Below are 5529 nucleotides of genomic sequence, written 5' to 3'. Positions count from 1 at the left end.
TTTTATCTTAGCCTGCTTGGCACACCCTCCTCATTCCTGAAGAAGGGCTTATGCCCGAAACGTCGATTCTCCTGCTCCTTGGTTGCTGCCTGATCTGCTGCGCTTTTCCAGCAACACATTTTTCAGCATCTGCAGTCCTCACTTTCTTCCAGTGTATTATACTCAGTTTTATGACGTGAAGTGCCTTGGGACTTTGTTAAATGGATCCCAAGACAGATGGTAAAGCATGAAATGAGATGCAAATCCTTATCATGATCACTAATTTATTTATAGGATCCAGCATTGCATATGTCTGCCCCCTTGCTAAGGCCAGAAGTCACACAACAATAGTCAAACAGGTTTATTTGAAGTCAAAAGCTTTCAGAGTGCTGCTCCTTTGTCAGGTGAAAATACTGTCAGGTGAAAGCCTGGTGTTGTGTGACTTCTGACCTTGTCCACCTAAGTCCAACACCAGTACCTCCACATCAATCCTTCCTGCTGATCCACAGTCCTGCCAATTCCTTTATACTCTTTTGATAAACCAATGAAAACAATTAAACTGAATTAACCCAAATTGCGCCACGTTAAACTTAGTCAAACCGGTGCAGCCCTTTAAAGGGACATTGTTAGTAAGGGTAAAATCTGAAAGGAAACTTAATACTGTATATACTCGTGTAAAAGTCAATCTCATGTAAAGGTCAACCCCTTACTTTTGGCCAAAAAATCTTATATTTTCCATGTATCTCACGTAAAAGTCTACTACTATATCGCATTATAAACCTCTTACAAACGAAACTGCATGTTTCTCTTAACCCACTTAAATGAAATCGTATTCATTCATTCACATTGGTAACTCTACTCATCGCTCTTTGTTTATTTTATTGTATCTCTATTCATTCATTCATAACTCTACTTAGCCCACTTAGTTTACTACAGCACATTTTGATTCATCCATTCATTCAGATCGGTACCAAGTGGCTCAGTGGTTAGCACTGCTGCCTCATAGTGCCAGGAACCCGGATTCTTTTCCTGCCTTGGGCGACTGTCTGTGTGGAGTTTGCACATTCTCCCAGTGTCTGTGTGGGTTTCATCCGGGTGTTCCAGTTTCCTCCTACAATCCAAAGATGTGCTGACCAGGTCAATTGGCCATTGCTAAATTGCCTGTAGTGTTAGGTGTATTAGTCAGGGGTAAATATAGTGTAGGGGAATGGGTCTGGTTGGGTTATCCTTCGGATGGTTGGTGTGGACTTGTTGGGTTGAAGGGCCTGTTTCCACACTGTAGAGAATCTAATCTAAGTCTATCAGTATTTAAAGCACTTTGTTCACTTTGAATCCAAAAGTTTAAACATTCATCATTTTAATTGTGCCATTACATCTGAATAAAAGTGAGATATATTAGCGATATGTATCTTTAATTCTTTAACTTATTGTTAATGTTGCTGAGATTCATAACATACGAGAGTAAATGGGAGGGAAATGGAAGAATTTGATGGGAAAGTTCAAGATGCTTACACGTTCAGAATTTAATAAGTGTTTCATTTTAAGTGTACCATTATACCAAGCCTTGATGATGTTGAACAGTGTGATTTTGCAGGATTTCAATGAATCTTTGACAATGTTAAATTTTCGTACCGGTATGTATAAATAAAATTTCCAACCAGTAATTCATTCTTGTTCTTTTTGCTTTTATCTGGTAATTACCTTTACTATAATTCATTGCAGTTTTCTTCTTTACCTGGGATTAGTTGTACGATCAAATCGACTTATGCTAATCATACAGTATTTCGAACTGTAGCATAAATTTCAGCCCCTCAAAACTATGTTAGTCCACCCTATAAATTGAACCTTTAAAAATAGTCTAAAAAGTCAACTTTTATACGATATGTATGGTAAAATGAACAGAAATGTGCTTTTGAATGAAAATCATGTTCTCCATCCCCAGTGGTGTCCACTGGTCACGGAGACCTGAAACACAGTCTCTCTTCACACTCTTGACAAATCAATTAAAGCAATTATTTTAAATTAAAGCAAAGTGAACAGGTGGAAGCCATTTAAATGGGCATGTAATGAAGGACAACATCTCAAAGACAATTTAAGAATTTAAATTGAGATGTGGTCTTGGGAGGAGATAGTGTTCAATAGCATACAGTCACTTCATAAGTGTTTTAAATACTTAATTAAACAATGCCCTCCAGTTGTGTGTCTTTATGTATTTAATATACCATTATCAAAAGATGCTATATAAATATAATTTGTAAATTTTGGCAGTACCTTTGACGCCTTGCATTGTTGCCAGTCATTTGCAGGCACCATGTAGGCATTGAAATCAAATACTGCCATTTGAATGTAAATGTTTTAACTTAGAATTTGGGACTGATAGATCCGAAGTAGGAACGAGTACTAGTCATTCTCGGACGATGTATTTGCATGTTATTTATACTGTGTGACTTATATGTTAATAAGGCTTAAAGTAAACCAGAGCCTTTTGTGTTATTTTAATATCCCGATTACTCCTGTACCCTGCTATTTATTTCTTAATGTCACTACAAGTTACATAATTTTAATGTTATCACTGGAAAACAAGTCTTTTCCAAGCATTTCACTTGTCATATTTGTTACATACACAGCTGCTTTGTAGCATGTTACAAGATTGTAAATCAGTTGAAGTCAGGTGTTGTCAAAAACTCTTTGAGAAACTAATTTCGATCCCGACATTGTGTTGCCATGTTGTAACAGTCAGTAACTTCAAAGTTTGTTCTGTTACAAAGAATAATAGCAGGAGTTCTAGCTAGGAATGATTGATTCTTAATTATTTTGCCTTATATTGAAAAGTTGACACATGAGCAACCTATTCTGTAAAATCATGTATAACCTACGTGCTGATCATTTTCCTAATCAAACTGATCAGGATCACACTGTTGGAATAGGTGGCACTTGAACCTGGGACTCCTCACCTAGAGGTATGGACATTACTACTGTGCACAAGAGCTCTCTATAAACTGGCTAGATATTTAGGTATGTAGGATTTGCTGTATTGCTTTATTCCTGTTTCATTCTCATTAGGAATTCCACTTTAAGTGCTTTAGCTGCTGAGTGGGTTTTGATTGAGGCTTTGCACATAATGGTAGTGAGCCTCAGATTGTTCCTAACTGCATTTTTAATCTGCTTTGAAATGGTTGACCTTAATCAAAGCTGTCTAGGGATAAAAGACTTGGGTTTGTATATCGCTCTTAATAACTTGTGGACACTCAAAGCATTTTACACTCAATTAAGTACTTTGGAAGTGTAATTGTATTATATGGAAAGTGGCAGCCAATTTATGCACAGCAAATTCCCACAAGCAGCATTGGGATAATTACCAAAACATCTATTTCTGTGATAAATATTGGCTAGGGCACCAATACTCCCCTGCTCTTGTCCCTGGGATCTTTCCATCCACACCAGCAGGTAGATGAACCCATAGTTTGACATCTCACTTGGAAATAGCACCTCTGGCAGTACAGCACTCTCTCAGTACTGCCTTGCTTTTGTGCTTAAGCAGGACATGAGCCCAGAAATCTTGTGACTCAGAGGCAAGTGTGCTACTTGTTGAGTCACGATCATCAAAGCAGTCCAGATTGTGTTAGGACTCTTACTATTGACCCCGGTATATTTCAGTAATGAGTGACAGCTGGGGGAGGGGCATGTCATGCAGAATTCCAACCCTTTAAACATGGTTCCGTGATCCTTGACAGAGAGTGCTTAGGTGTGGCTATTGAATGTGGATAGATCTCTGATGGTTGAGCAGCCTGCTACCTCTCATATACATGAAGCAGATCTAAACTAGAAAAATGTCAGTGGAGTTGCTGTCATTGATGGAGCTATAGTTATGAAAGCCAGTTTCTTTGAGCGGAAGGGCTGCTGAGCAAAGAGTGAATGTTTATGGGGAGGTAGGCAGGAAGTGTAGTATCAGATCACACATGTTACTAAATGGCAGAACAGAATCAAGGGCTGAAGGGCCTACTCCTGCTCCTAATTCATACGTTCAGCAAAGTCTGATCACATTGGGTACGAATCAGAAAGCTTGGTGGGTAAAACCAATGTCAGTTGCCTGTACAGCATCCTTTCATTTGCTCTATCATCAGGGGAATTGACTAAGAGGAGTTAATGGGAGCTGAGGTAACATCACAAACATAGCCTTTTCCCCAGTGTGATCGTACTGTTTTGTTAGTTATTTTCAACTGTTTGCTTGCAGCTGCAATTAATTCATGGTTGATCTGATTGCATCCTCAACCCCACTCTCACACCTGGCCTGCCCCATCCTATCCTCGGCTCTCTTGCAGATTGAGAATTTTTATAACTCATCCTTGAATATATTTAATGACCTAGCCTCATGCTGTCTAGGGTAAAGAATTCCAAAGATTAATGGAGTCATAGAGTCATGCAGCACAGAAACAAACCATTTGGTCTAACCAGTCCATGCCAACCATAATCCCAAACTAAACTAGGCCCACCTGTCTGCACTTGGCCCATATCCCTCCAAACATTTCTTATTCATGTACTTATCTAAATGTCTTTTAAATCTTGTAACTATGCCCGCATCCACCACTTACTCTGGAAGTTCATTCCACACGCGAACCACTCTTTGAGTAAAACAAATTAGCATCCCTCTGACATAAGAAATTCCTCATTATCATCTTAAATGAGAGACCCCTTATTCTGAAACACTGCTCTCAGTTTCTATATTACCCACGAGGGAAAACTTCCTGAGATTAGATTCGATTCCCTACAGTGTGGAAACAGGCCCTTTGGCCCAACAAGTCAACACCGACCCTCTGAAGACTAACCCACCCAGACTAATTTCCCTACATTTAACTCAGACTAATGCACCTAACACCATGGGCAATCTAGCATGGCCAATTCACCTGAACTGCACGTCTTTCGATTATGGGAGGAAACCGGAGCACCCAAAGGAAACTCATGCAGACACAGGGAGAATGTGCAAACTCCACACAGACAATTGCCAGAGGCTGGAATCGAATCTGAGTCCCTGGCACTGTGAGGCAGTAGTGCTAACCACTGATCCACCATGCTGCCCGTTCTCAGAATCTACATTGTCAAGCTCCCTCAGAATGTAATATGTTGCACCTCTACTTATAAACTTCACTGAAAATCCTACTTCTTCAACCTTTCTTCAAAAGTTGACAGTTATTATGCGGTCTGATGTTAGGCTAATCAGCACAGAGGTACTATAGCCAGAAAGCACTGGCTGATTAGGTTTGTATTCCCTTAAGCATAGAAGTTTAGAAGCTAATTTGAGGTATTTAAGATGATCAAAGGATTTCATCGAATTGTTAGCTTGTGTTTTTGTTACAGTGCCCCATTAGAGACTGTTTAATTCAAGTTTGGTTTTAAAAGGGTTGACAGAGATAAACTGTTTCCTCAAGTGGGCGAGTCTAGAACAAGGAATCATAATTATAAAGCTTGGAACTACCTCAGGTCTGACATTGGGGTGTATGAGTTCATACAAAGGGTAATTTGGAACTGTTTGAGTCCAGGGGTCAATTAAAA

Source organism: Chiloscyllium plagiosum, chromosome 41 (assembly GCF_004010195.1).
Source record: "Chiloscyllium plagiosum isolate BGI_BamShark_2017 chromosome 41, ASM401019v2, whole genome shotgun sequence".
In the NCBI taxonomy this organism is placed as follows: Eukaryota; Metazoa; Chordata; class Chondrichthyes; order Orectolobiformes; family Hemiscylliidae; genus Chiloscyllium; species Chiloscyllium plagiosum.
The sequence above is the reverse complement of the archived record's forward strand: the minus strand, read 5'-3'. Positions refer to the sequence as shown.